Source organism: Phyllobates terribilis, unplaced genomic scaffold, assembly GCF_046119375.1.
Source record: "Phyllobates terribilis strain yellow unplaced genomic scaffold, ASM4611937v1 Scaffold_2__4_contigs__length_985480577, whole genome shotgun sequence".
Taxonomy (NCBI): Eukaryota; Metazoa; Chordata; class Amphibia; order Anura; family Dendrobatidae; genus Phyllobates; species Phyllobates terribilis.
The window spans coordinates 906,115,075-906,130,147 of NW_027362762.1; positions in this window are offsets into that span (position 1 = coordinate 906,115,075).

The window sequence follows — 15,073 nt, forward strand, 5'->3', positions numbered from 1 at the left end:
TTGTATGGTGCGTTTTCTCCTGTTAGTCTTGTGAAAATGTAAATTCTGGGGCTAAAGTAACCTTTTTGTGGGAAAAAGTAACATTTTCATTTTTTCCTTTCACATTGCTTTAATTCCTGTGAAGCATCTGAAAGGTTAATAAAGTACTTGAATGTGGCTTTGAGCTCTTTGAGGGGTGCAGATTTTAGAATGGTGTCAATTTTGGGAATTTTCTGTAAAACAGGCCCCTCAAAGTCACTTCAAATGCGACGTAGTCCCTAAAAAATGGTTTTGTAAATTATGTTGGAAAAATGAGAAATTGCTGATAAAATTTTAATTCTTCTAATTTCCTAAGAAAGAAATGATGTTTTGAAAATTATGCTGATGTACAGTAGACAGTTGGGAAATGTTATTCATTAACTATTTTCTGTGACAACTCTCTGGTTTAAGGATATAAAAATTGAATGTTTGAAAATAGAAAATTTTCAACATTTTCACCAAATTTCCGATATTTTAACAAATAAATGCAAAAAATATCGTCCTAAATTTACCACGATCATGAAGTAAAATATGTCACGAAAAAAGCATCTCAGAATCAGTGGGATCCGTCAAAGCGTTCCAGAGTTATTACCTCATAAAGTGACACTGGTCAAAATTGAAAATTGAAATTGTTGCAGCGTTTTTGTAGCCGATTTCACCCATATTAATGAGTGGGAAAAAATCTGCATCTAAAACTCATGAAAAAAATGCGATAAAGGTGTGGCAAAAAACACATGTTTTTTACACAGTGTATTTTCCTGCCACCACATCAGGATTTTCAGTTGCAAATCCTGAACTTGTGCACATAGCCTTAATGGGGTTTTCCAACAAAAGATATCACCTATTCACAGGATGCTACATTTCCAATTCCCGGGATGCCACTGCTGGGGCTCCACTAATCACAAGGAGGGAGGTCCCAATCGTTCCTCCTGCGTTTTTTTATTTTATTTCAACGATGGAGTGGTGGCATTAATTAGTCACTACCCCTTGTATTATACTTACCAGCCGCTGTCTTCTGCTGCTCCCAGCGCCGTTCTGTTCCTGATCTCCCATCTTCTGACTGAGCGGAAGTCAGAGGTAAATGATCAGAAAGTCTCACAGTGTAAGTCTATGAGAGCCTCGTTCTGGCCTTGTTCTGGCGCTCATAGACTTACATTGAGTTGTGAATTTCAGCTCACCCAACAAACACTGGAGCGATCCAGCAGGTTACAAACTGCTGGAGACAGCCCGGAGTGGCGCCGATAACAGATGAAGATAGCAGCTGGTAATTATAATGCTAGGGGCAGGGAATTTACATTAGTGCCACCACTCCAGTGCGGCAACAAAAAAAAATGCTGGAGTGGTATCCTAAGTAATCAATTAATCACTAGTCCCCCAGTATGCATAAATCAGCTAGTACTACCTGATACTACTCACTGTGATACTCGGGTGCTCGACCCGAGCAACGAGCCCAATGTTAGTCTATGGGAGACCCGAACATTTTTGCGGCGGCTCCCCCGGCAGTCTGTAGACAGCCTAAAAAGTGCCCAAAACGATAGTGACAGTGCTCAAATGACATGGGGACAGAATGGGGATCGCCCCTGGAAACATTTCTGACCCCCAGGTCACTGCTGTCAACAACGTGGTCAGAGGTATTAAGCCACTTTTACAGGCTCACAATAAAACGTTCAAAAACGAAAGTGAAAGTGCTTTCCTGTGAAATATGTTAACCCCTTAACGACCATGGGTCTTTCTGTTTTTGTGTTTTCCTTTTTTGCTCCCCTTCTTCCCAGAGCCAGAACTTTTTTAATTTTCATTCAATATGGCCATGTGAGGGCTTATTTTTTGCGGGACGAGTTGTACTTTTAAACACCATCACTTGTTTTACCATATCGTGTGCTGGAAAATGGGAAAAAAATTCCAAGTGCAGTGAAACTGCAAAAAAAATGCAATTCCACAGTTGTTTTGGGGTCCTTTTTTTACCACGTTCACAGATTGCTAAAACTGACCTGCCATCATTATTTTCCAGGTCGTTACGAGTTCATAGACACCAAACATGTATAGGTTCTTTTTTATTTAAGTGGTGAAAAAAAATCCAAAGCTTGCTAAAAAAACAAAAAAAAATGATGCCATTTTCCGAGACCCTTAGCTTCTCCATTTTTCGGGATCTGGGGCCAAGTGAGGGCTTATTTTTTGCGTGCCGGGCTGACGTTTTTATTGATACCATTTTGGGGTAGATCCGATGTTTTGATCGCCCGTTATTGCATTTTATTGCAAAGTTGTAGTGACCAAAAAAACTTAATTCTGTCGTTTAAATTTTTTTTCTCGTTACACCGTTTACTGATTGTATTAATTCTTCTTTTATATTGATAGATCGGGCGATTCTGAACGCGGCGATACCAAATATGTGTATGTGTTTTTTTTTAATATATATATATATATATTTTATTTTGAATGGGGCGAAAGGGGGGTGACTTAAACTTTTATATATTTTTTATTTTTTTTATTTTTTTAAAAACTTTTTTTTACACTTTCTGCTTGCTTCAATAGTCTCCAGAGGAGACTAGAAGCAGCAGTTGTCTGATTGCTTCTACTGCATACAAGCGATGAGCAGATCGCTTGTATGCAGGAGAAATGCTCACTTGCTATGAGCGCTGACCACTAGGTGGCGCTCATAGCAATTGAGACATGACAACTAGAGATGAGCGGTGTTCGACTAGAACTGTTCGCCAATCTCAAATTCGAGCTGTTTTGGGCGGTGTTCGAGTTGTTCGACGAACCCGAACGATTTGCAAAAAATTCGGCTGTTCGAGGTTATGTTCGATAACTGTTCATGCACCAAATGCGTGTCCTGCATGTCTGGCGCTATTTAGAGCACCAATCATGCAGGGATTGTCTGCCACTCACTGTAATGCCACAGCCATGGTGGTTGTGGCATTACAGTGATTGCCCAAATCGATGGGAACAGTGCTCACAGTGAAACATGAAAAGCCGGCAATTCATCAGCGGCATACACCGGTACCCGACAATTTAGAACAGAAAGAATAGAGCTTCACACATAGATTAGATAGATAGAAACATGTCAGTCACATATATATGAAGTACAGTGACAGTGTTGCTTACTGTACTTGTCATTTAGTGTAAAGGATTTATCAAAAAAAATAATAGTGTTTTCATGCACCGTCTCTTTAAAAAAGCCGGCCGGCAATTCAGCATCTGTACCCAACAATTTAGAATAGAAGAAATAGAGAATCACACATAGATTAGGTAGATAGAAACATGTCAGTCACATATATATGAAGTACAGTGACAGTGTTGCTTACTGTACTTGTCATTTAGTGTAAAGGATTTATTAAAAAAAAATAATAGTGTTTTCATGCACCGTCTCTTTAAAAAAGCCGGCCGGCAATTCAGCAGCGGTACCCGACAATTTATAACAGAAAGAATAGAGCATCACACATAGATTAGATAGATAGAAACAGGTCAGTCACATATATATGAAGTACAGTGACAGTGTTGCTTACTGTACTTGTCATTTAGTGTAAAGGATTTATTAAAAAAAAATAATAGTGTTTTCATGCACCGTCTCTGTAAAAAAGCCGGCCGGCAATTCAGCATCTGTACCCGACAATTTAGAATAGAAGGAATAGAGAATCACACATAGATTAGATAGATAGAAACATGTCAGTCACATATATATGAAGTACAGTGCCAGTGTTGATTACTGTACTTGTCATTTAGTGTTAAAATAAAGGATTTATTTTAAAAAAAATTGGCGTGGGGTTCCCCTTAATTTTAGTCTCTAGAGGAGGTTAAGCAGACTGCTGGGGCAGATGTTTGAAGCCTGGGAAGGGGGTAATACCCACGGAGCTTCCCAGGCTACTAATATCAGCCCCCAGCGGAATACCTAGCCTTTACTAGCTATTAAAATGGGGGACCCCCCAAAAAAATGACGTGGGGTCCCCCCTATTTTAATAGCTAGCAAAGGCTAGGCAGACAGCTGGGGGCTGATATTAATAGCCCAGGAAGGGTGCCATGAATATTGGCCCCCTCCCAGGCTAGAAACACCAGCCGTCAGCCGCCCCAGAAATGGCGCATCCTTAGAATGCGCCAATTCTGGCACTTAGCCTCGCTCTTCCCACTGCCCTGTAGCGGTGGCAGTGGGGTAATAGGGTTGGGGTTGATGTCAGCTTATAATGCCAGCTGACATCAAGCCCAGGTTAGTAATGGAGAGGCGTCTATAAGACACCCCCATTACTAACCCCATAGTCAAAGTTAAAAGAAAACACAAACACCCAGAATAAAGTCCTTTAATTGAAATAAAGACACATTCCTTTATTGTTCTAAATTAAACCATACTTACCGTCACGCCCATTCCAGCTGAAGCCAACGATCTCCTGCAATAAAAGAAAAATAATAAAGCAACCTCATCCTTACCTTTCCATGGTTCCCACGACAGCTTCAGCTCTGCTACATTGAGATAACAGGCTGGACCGCAGCAGGACGCCGCCATCCAGCCTGTCATCCCGCAGACACTGAGAAGCGCAGGCATTCTTGCGCTCCTCAGTGTCTCGCTGTGACGGCATCCAGATGAGCCGAGGTCATGTCCAATGAACTCGGCGCACCTCATGCACGTCACTGACAGCGTGGGAGAATTCTCCTGCACTCAGCACTTCAGCGTGAGAATTCTCCCACGCTGTCAGTGACGTACATGAGGTCAGCTGAGTTCATTGGACATGAATGAGCTCACCTCATGCACGTCACTGACAGCGTGGGAGAATTCTCACGCTGTAGCGCTGAGTGCAGGAGAATTTTCCCACGCTGTCAGTGACGTGCATGAGGTGAGCTGAGATCATTGGACATGAATGAGCTCACCTCATGCACGTCACTGACAGCGTGGGAAAATTCTCCTGCACTCAGCGCTTCAGCGTGAGAATTTTCCCACGCTGTCAGTGACGTGCATGAGGTGAGCTCATTCATGTCCAATGAACTCAGCTGACCTCATGTACGTCACTGACAGCGTGGGAGAATTCTCACGCTGAAGTGCTGAGTGCAGGAGAATTCTCCCACGCTGTCAGTGACGTGCATGAGGTGAGCCGAGTTCATTGGACATGAACTTGTCTCATCTTTAAGCCGTCACAGCCAGACACTGCAGAGCGCAAGCAAGCCTGCGCTTCTCAGTGTCCGCGGGATGACAGGCTGGATGGCAGCTTTCTGCTGCGGTCCAGCCTGTCATCTCGATGTAGCAGAGCTGAAGCTGTCCTGGGAACCATGGAAAGGTAAGGATGATGTTGGTTTATTATTTTACTTTTATTGCAGAAGACATTGGCTTCAGCTGGAATGGGCGTGATGGTAAGTATGGTTTAATTTAGAACAATAAAGAATTGTGTGTTTATTTCAATTAAAGGACTTTATTCTGGGTGTTTGTGTTTTTTTAAATACTTTACTAGAAATTCATGGTGGTCATGTCTAATATTGGCGTGACCCCATCAATTTCGGGCTTAGGGCCAGCTGATAATGCCAAGCTGGCCTTAACCCCTTTATTACCCAGTGAGCCACCGCACCAGGGCCCTGGATGAGTTGGGTACAGCGCCAGAAGATGGCGCTTCTATGAACGCGCCATTTTCTGGGGCGGCTGCGGACTGCAATTTGCAGCGGGTGGGGCCCAGAAAGCTTGGGCCTCCCTGCTCTGCGGATTCCAGCTCCCAGCTGCCTAGTTGTACCTGGCTGGGCACAAAAATAGGGCGAAGCCCCACGCATTTTTTTTTTAGATTCATGAAATTCATGGAATAATTAAGAAAAAAAGGGCTTCCCTATATTGTGACAGCGTGGGAAAATTCTCACGCTGAAGCGCTGAGTGCAGGAGAATTTTCCCACGCTGTCAGTGACGTACATGAGGTGAGCCGAGTTCATTGTCGGCTCATCTGGATGCCGTCACAGTCAGACACTGAGGAGCGCAAGCATGCCTGCGCTTCTCAGTGTCCGCGGGATGACAGGCTGGATGGCAGCGTTCTGCTGCGGTCCAGCCTGTCATCTCGATGTAGCAGAGCTGGAGCTGTCCTGGGAACCATGGAAAGGTAAGGATGAGGTTGCTTTATTATTTTTCTTTTATTGCAGGAGATCGTTGGCTTCAGCTGGAATGGGCGTGATGGTAAGTATGCTTTAATTTAGAACAATAAAGAATTGTGTCTTTATTTCAATTAAAGGACTTTATTCTGGGTGTTTGTGTTTTTTTTTTAACTTTGACTATGGGGTTAGTAATGGGGGTGTCTTATAGACGCCTCTCCATTACTAACCTGGGCTTGATGTCAGCTGGCATTATAAGCTGACATCAACCCCAACCCTATTACCCCCTGCCACCGCACCAGGGCAGCGTGGAAGAGCGAGGCTAAGTGCCAGAATTGGCGCATCCTATGAATGCGCCATTTCTGGGGCGGCTGACGGCTGGTGTTTCTAGCCTGGGAGGGGGCCAATATTCATGGCTCCCTTCCTGGGCTATTAATATCAGCCCCCAGCTGTCTGCCTAGCCTTTGCTAGCTATTAAATTAGGGGGGACCCCACGTCATTTTTTTGGGGGGGGTCCTCCATTTTAATAGCTAGTAAAGGCTAGGTATTCAGCTGGGGGCTGATATTAGTAGCCTGGGAAGCTCCGTGGGTATTACCCCCTTCCCAGGCTTCAAACATCTGCCCCAGCCGTCTGCTTAACCTCCGCTAGAGACTAAAATTACGGGGAATCCCACGCCAATTTTTTTTAATAATAAATCCTTTATTTTAATACTAAATGACAAGTACAGTAACCAACACTATCACTGTACTTATTATATATGTGACTGACATGTTTCTATCTATCTAATCTATGTGTGAAGCTCTATTCTGTCTGTTATAAATTGTCGGGTACAGATGCTGAATTGCCGGCCGGCTTTCTTAAAGAGACGGTGCATGAAAACACTATTATTTTTTTTGATAAATCCTTTACACTAAATGACAATTACAGTAAGCAACACTGTCACTGTACTTCATATATATGTGACTGACATGTTTCTATCTATCTAATCTATGTGTGAAGCTCTATTCCTTCTATTCTAAATTGTCGGGTACAGATGCTGAATTGCCGGCCGGCTTTTTTAAAGAGACGGTGCATGAAAACACTATTATTTTTTTTAATTAATCCTTTGCAGTAAATGACAAGTACAGTAAGCAACACTGTCACTGTACTTCATATATATGTGACTGACATGTTTCTATCTATCTAATCTATGTGTGAAGCTCTATTCTGTCTGTTATAAATTGTCGGGTACCGCTGCTGAATTGCCGGACGGCTTTTTTAAAGAGACGGTGCACGAAAACACTATTATATTTTTTAATAAATCCTTTACACTAAATGACAAGTACAGTAAGCAACACTGTCACTGTACTTCATATATATGTGACTGACATGTTTCTATCTATCTAATCTATGTGTGATGCTCTATTCCTTCATGTCTAAATTGTCGGGTACCGGTGTATGCCGCTGCTGAATTGCCGGCCGGCTTTTTTAAAGAAAGCGTCTTCTGAGCAGTTTGTCAGCTTTTGGACACCTTTGAAGGTGTTTTCTATGTGTTCCTATGTGTTTTTGTTTGCCTGCCATTGGTTTTAACGGTGTTCGACGGTGTTCTAAGGTGTTCGACGAACAGTTCGACGAACAGTTCCTCGAACATCCCGGTGTTCGACGAACCGAACCGAACCCGAACACTACGGGGGTGGCTCAACACTAATGACAACCACAGGCGTCTGCTGCAGACCCTGAGTTGTCATGCCCACCCATTGGTGACCCGTGATCACGTGACGGGGTCACTGATGGGCGGGGCTTAGGACTCCCGGAAGCGCGAGTTAAATGCCATTGTCAGAGATTTAACATATTAACAGCCGCGGGTGGATTGCGATTCCAATAATCAGCTGACATGTGCTCGCTTCAGTGCGGGCTCACCGCCGGAGCCCCCGCTGAACCGGCCTTCCCGACCTGGTGCGTACTATTACTGACCAGGTCGGAAAGGGGTTAAGGAACATCCTTTCCAGGGTAAAGACTTGTGTATAAGGTAAAATAAATAACCAAAAACAAAAATACTCCTCCACACCTTGGGCTATGTTCACAAGTAGCATTTTTTATGCGTTTTTGCACGTTTGTATTGCTTTCAACCGTGACAAATGCATTCACCGGGAAATGTCATTTTAACATTTTACAACCTTATCTGGCCATGTGCCACATACATACAGTGCTAAAAAGACATGGGAACAGCATGGGGAAGACCCCTGGAAGCATCTCTGACACCCAGGTCACTGCCTAAAAGTGTGCCCATCAGAAGTGATCCTTGCCGCATCAGAAGATGCAGACTTGCAACTATCCCCGTGCAAGTCCTTGTCCCAGGGCAGTGTTCAATTGTACCTCCCCCATAACTTGCAATACAAGCGCAAGTATGCAGCCTGCCACCCACCCACCCCCCAGGCTGCAATACCATACTGCTAGCTTGCTTGCACTTGAAATTGGGCCTTTTAGGCATGTGGAGGTGGAATCTGGCCACCACGTCATGGCTGCGTCGGTAGCCTGGTATTCATACTCAGTCCCCAGCCGCCCTGCGGCCGGGTGTCCACGCTTGGTCCCCAGCCGCCAGGGGGCGGCCGGGTGTCCATACTCAGTCCCCAGCCGCCCCGCGGCCGGGTGCCCACACACAGTCCCCAGTCGCGTGGGGGTGGCCGGGTGTCCATAAACGGTCCCCAGCCGCCCCTATTTGTCCCGGTGCGCCTTATACACAAGCGCGCATACCAAAACATTACCTGTGCAATCCCCAGTGCATTTAGTGGGAAGGACAGCCTAACCACAAACACGTGGACAAGTGAATGTGGCCAGAAATGGTCCATCTCACTGACGCCTTCACACTGGGTTAATATTGTGGAAGCCGGGACACAGTTGGACACTGGGATGCAACACGTCCTCCAGACATAGAGGATTGCGGGTCCTGGGTCAATCAGGCTTCAACACAAAGTTCAGAAGGTAGACAGCAGCAGTGGTCGGCCTCCTACACAACGAGTAAATTATTCATGATCATGAGGCCATCCACCTCCTTAGCTTTCTGTTCCTTGGAATGCAAGCGGATGTATGTAGTAGCAGCTAGGCCTGAGGTGGTCAGCGTTTTGGCGCATATTCTACCTCCTTCGAGGATTTCTGGATGTTTTCCTGCTACTATCCCAGTTCTATGACTCCCGTTAAAACAAAGCTTCAGGTGATGAATGATGGATGAGGTGGTGGCAAAGGAGAAAGAGCAGGAGGAACAGGGACCATTCACATCAATATCAGGCCAGCCAACCACACATGTCTTGTAGGATATGTTTCCGTACCAAAAGGAGCGGTTCAGCTACACAGTTATAAGGCATTCAGTGAATGCAATGCCTACCAAAAATTTCGAGGCACTCCAATGCCCCTTGGTAGTGACATGGAGGTCAGAGGGCCTTAACTAAACCGTTTTTTCCATTTATAGCAACTGGGTCTCCTGTACACTGTTGGCCTAAGCAGGGAATGGAAGGCTTTCCAAAAATTATTAGGCACTGCAATGCCCCTTGAAACAGACGTGGATTACAGCGTATTAAAAACCTTCTACCCATTTTTGGGGAGTGGGTCTCCCTTAGTGTTCGCCTATGCATTGAAAAGCAAAAGCTGACAAAAATTAGGAGGAACTGCAATGCCCGTTGCAAGAGTCGTGGAGGTTAGAGGTAATTAAAAACAACATGTCAATGCCCCTTGGAAGAGCTGTGGAGTTCAGAGTGGTTTAACAAGACGGTTTTAATGCCCCTTAGAAGAGACGTGGAGTTCAGAGTGGTTTAACAAGACAGTTTTAATGCCCCTTGGAAGAGATGTGGAGGTCACAGTAGCTTAACAAGATGGTTTTAATGCCCCTTGGAAGAGACGTGGAGTTCAGAGTGGTTTAACAAGACAGTTTTAATGCCCCTTGGAAGAGTGGTGGAGGTTACAGTGGAATAAAAAGACAATATCAATGCCCCGTGGAAGAGACGTGGAGGTCACAGTAGCTTAACAAGACGGTTTTAATGCCCCTTGGAAGAGTGGTGGAGGTCGCAGTGGAATAAAAAGACAATAGCAATGCCTCTTGGAAGAGTGGTGGCGGTTACAGTGGAATAAAAAGACAATATCAACGCCCTGTGGAAGAGACGTGGAGGTCACAGTAGCTTAACAAGACGCTTTTAATGCCTCTTGAAGAGTGGTGGAGGTCGCAGTGGAATCAAAAGACAATATTAACGACCCTTGGAAGAGACGTGGAGGTCACAGTAGCTTAACAAGACGATTTTAATGCCCCTTACAAGAGCCATGCAGTACAGCATATTAAAAACATTATTCCCATTATTAGAGAGTGGGTCTCCCATAGTCTTTGCCTATGCCTTCCAAGCAAAAGCTGCCAAAAATTAGGAAGGGGGAACTTGCAATGTCCCTTACAAGAGCCATGCAGTACAGCATATTAAAAACATTATTCCCATTATTGGGGAGTGGGTCTCCCATAGTCTTTGCCTATGCTTTCCAAGCAAAAGCTGCCAAAAATTAGGACAGAGGAACTTTCAATGCTGGCAACATGGACCACGGTCACCCTGGTGGTATAGTGGTCGTGGAGGCTGAGGATAAGGAGAAGAGCAAAAAACAGCCGAAATGAGGAAGCGTATACCCATGTGTGGGTGTGAAGCGATGCATGGGAATACACCTCCCGAAATAACACAGTGGATTTGACTTTATGTTACTCTGCTGTTATTTGGTGGTGATGAGAAGTCTGGCCCAATCCTGCCCTTGTTCATTTTGATAAGGGTCAGCTTGTCAGCATTGTCAGTTGACAGGCGAGTGCGCTTATCAGTTATAATTCCTCCAGCGGCACTAAAAACACGCTCCGATAACACGCTAGCGGCAGGGCAGGCCAGGACCTCCAAGGCATACAGAGTGAGTTCATTCCAAGTGTCCAGCTTGGATACCCAATAATTAAAAGGCACAGAGGAATCACGGAGGACGCTGTTACTCCCTCACCATATTTTGAAACTTTCCACTCCTTGTGAGAGTACCCTGCGCCTCAGGGCCTGTAAGCTGGGCAGGTCTCAGAAAACTGTCCTAGAATATTGACAGTGTTCCCCTGCCTCTGCTGGATTGGAGTTGCGTCTCTCTCGCCTGTATGCCTTAGTTGGGCAGCGAACTGTGACCTCTGCCGCTACCGTGTTCAGATGGGAATTTTTTTAATAGTTCTGCAGCAAGGGCCTTCTGGTACTGCCCCATTTTTGTAGACCTCTCCAACTCAGGAATAAGAGAGTGAAAGTTCTCCTTGTAGAGGGGGTCTAAAAGTGTCATCAACCAGTAATGACTGTCACCCAACATTTTGACAATGCGAGGGTCACGGTTAAGGCAGCGTAACATAAAGTCAGCCATGGGTGCCAGACTGGTAACGGGCAATACTTCCGTGTCCTCACCAAGATGACGACTGATAGTGTTGAGCGATCACTAAAATGCTCGGATGCTCAAAGCTCGGGCCGAGCTTACCGTGATACTCGGGTGCTCGACCCGAGCAACGAGCCCAATGTTAGTCTATGAGAGACCCGAGCATTTTTGCGGCAGCACCCCCGGCAGTCTGTAGAAAGCCTAAAAAGTGCCCAAAACGATAATGACAGTGCTCAAAAGACATGGGGGCAGCATGGGGATTGCCCCTGGAAGCATTTCTGACCCCTAGGTCACTGCTGTCAACAACGTGGTCAGAGGTATTAAGCCACTTTTGCGGGCTCACAATAAAACGTTCAAAAACAAAACTGAAACGGTTTTCCTGTGAAATATGTTAAGGAATTTCCTTTCCAGGGTAAAAACTTGTGTATAAGGTAAAATAAATAACCAAAAACAAAAATACTCCTCCACACCTTGGGCTATGTTCACAAGTAGCATTTTTCATGCGTTTTTGCACTTTTGTATTGCTTTCAACCGTGACAAATGCGTTCACCGGGGAATGTCATTTTAACATTTTACAACCTTATCTGGCCATGTGCTGTGTGACACATGCATACAGTGCTGAAAAGACAAGGGATCAGCATGGGGAAGACCCCTGGAAGCATCTCTGACCTCCAGGTCACTGTCTAAAAGTGTGCCCATCAGAAGTGATCCTTGCCGCATCAGAAGATGCAGACTTGCAACTATCCCCGTGCAAGTCCTTGTCCCAGGGCAGTGTTCAATTGTACCTCCCCCATTCCTTGCAATGCAAGCGAAAATATGCAGCCAACCACCCACCCACCCGCAGGTTGCAATACCATACTGCTAGCTTTCACTTGAAATGAGGCCTTTTAGTTTGGAGGAGGCCGAAGCTGGCCACTACCTCATGGCCGCTTCGGCAGCGAGGTATCCATACTCTGTCCCCAGCCGCCCGGCGGCCGGGTGTCCACGCTCGGTCCCCAGCCGCCAGGTCGCGGCCAGGTGTCCATACTCGGTCCCCAGCCGCCCTGATTTCTCCTGTCACCTTCCCCCACACTTTTCTTAGCCTGGCCTGCTTTAGGGCAGCATTGGACGAGCCCACCAGAGAACCAGACTCCTCCGGTGGGTCCTGGCTTCTCCATCAGGGGAGTTGAGAGTGCCTAGGTGAGGAGCATGATGATGATGATAGAAGTTAGCATCTGCTTTGTTTTCTTGGAATGCAAGCACATGTATGTAGTAGCGGCTAGGCCTGAGGTGGTCCGCGTTTTGGCGCATATCCAACCTCCTCCGAGGATTGCTGGATGTTTTCCTGCTACTATCCCAGTTCTATGACTCCCGTTAAAACAAAGCTTCAGGTGATAAATGATGGATGAGGTGGTGGCAAAGGAGAAAGAGCAGGAGGAACAGGGACCATTCACATCAATATCAGGCCAGTCAACCAGATATGTCTTGTAGGATATGTTTCTGTAACAAAAGGAGCGGTTCGGCTACACAGTTATAGGGCATACAGTGAGTGCAATGCCTACCAAAAATTTCAAGCCACTCCAATGCCCCTTGGAAATGACATGGAGGTCAGAGGGTGTTAACTAAACCTTTTTTTCGATTTATAGCAACTGGGTCTCCCGTGCACTGTTGGCCTAACCAGTGAATGGAAGGCTTTCCAAAAATTATGAGGAACTGCAATGCCCCTTACAAGAGCCATGTGTGGCACCCTAGGGGTCTGGTCACCACAGTAATAGAGATATTACGTCGGAGAGCAAGTGGGAGGATTCTTGGTCAGGATCCCTTAAACATGCAACATCCTCCTGCCCCAGTCCTGGGAGGGGAGAATTCTGTCCTTATAAACTGGATCTGGGGCGGGGTTGAGTGAGTCAGAGAACAGTCAGAGTCAGAGTGAGAGCAAGGGAAAGTAACAGCAAGGAGCTCTGTAGGAGCTAGGAGCTAAAGACCTGGGGCTGGAAGCTGAGCAGAGCTCGCCCTGGCAGAAGACAATAGGAACCGGACACAGGAGTCCGAAGCTGTGAGGACTTATATATCCAGCAGCAGAAACCAGCCGGCAGGGGATTTCAGGTCCTCTGGCCATAGAAGCCCGGAGGCTCAGTCACATGCAAGGGACCAGCACCGCCGTCGTGGAGCGGAGGCTAACAGAAGGCCCCAAGTCACCAGCCATACGGGTGAGCACTACACGGTACACTCAGGGACGTGGGCTACTTCTACCCGCTTACAGCAAGGTAACCAGGAAGAGTGCAGACAGACGGGAAGGCCTACAACTCCACCTGGCCAGGGGAACTCCTGCTTGCTCACAGACTGACCAGGCCTCTTATGCTAGCCAGTACTCCCGGGAGGGTCTACCTTATAATCATCAGTAAAGACCCTGAACTGCACTGCAAAGACTCTGAGTCGTTCCTGCTGCGCTCTTGCACCATCACCCCCATCATCCACACTCACTGCCCTGAGGCTATACTTCTCCCGAGGGGAGTTATCCCATTCTATGCTGCGCACACAACACCAGCCTCAGCGGTCTGACTCGCAGCGGTGGTACTCCCTGATCGCAATCCACGGGTGGTGCAGTCGGACAATTAACCTCAAAACCTAAGAAAGACTGCCACTGGTTTGACCAGCCTGAGCCACGGGACCGGGTCACCGCCACGGAGACAACAGACCCCAGAGACCCGGCACCGGGTATCCCACACACGTGTACACACGGCCCAGGGGGCGTTACATGCAGAACAGCATATTACAAACATAAGTCCCATTATTGGGGAGTGGGTGTCCCATAGTATTTGCTTATGCATTGCAAGCAAAAGCTTCCAAAAATTAGGACGGAGCAACTTGCAATGCCACTTACAAGAGCCATGCAGTACAGCATATTACAAACATAAGTCCCATTATTGGGGAATGGGTCTCCCATAGTATTTGCTTATGCTTTCCCAGCAAAAGCTGCCAAAAATTAGGACGGAGCAACTTGCAATGACCCTTACAAGAGCCATGCAGTACAGCATATTACAAACATAAGTCCCATTATTGGGGAGTGGGTGTCCCATAGTATTTGCTTATGCCTTGCAAGCAAAAGCTGCCAAAAATTAGGACGGAGCAACTTGCAATGCCCCTTACAAGAGCCATGCAGTACAGCATATTACAAACATAAGTCCCATTATTGGGGAGTGGGTCTCCCATAGTATTTGCTTATGCTTTCCCAGCAAAAGCTGCCAAAAATTAGGACGGAGCAACTTGCAATGCCCCTTACAAGAGCCATGCAGTACAGCATATTACAAACATAAATCCCATTATTGGGGAGTGGGTCTCCCATAGTATTTGCTTATGCTTTCCCAGCAAAAGCTGCCAAAAATTAGGATGGAGCAACTTGCAATGCCCCTTACAAGAGCCATGCAGTACAGCATATTACAAACATAAGTCCCATTATTGGGGAGTGGGTGTCCCATAGTATTTGCTTATGCCTTGCAACCAAAACCTGCCAAAAATTAGGACGAGCAACTTGCAATGCCCCTTACAAGAGCCATGCAGTACAGCATATTACAAACATAAGTTCCATTATTGGGGAGTGGGTCTCCCATAGTATTTGCTTATGCCTTGCAAGCAAAAGCT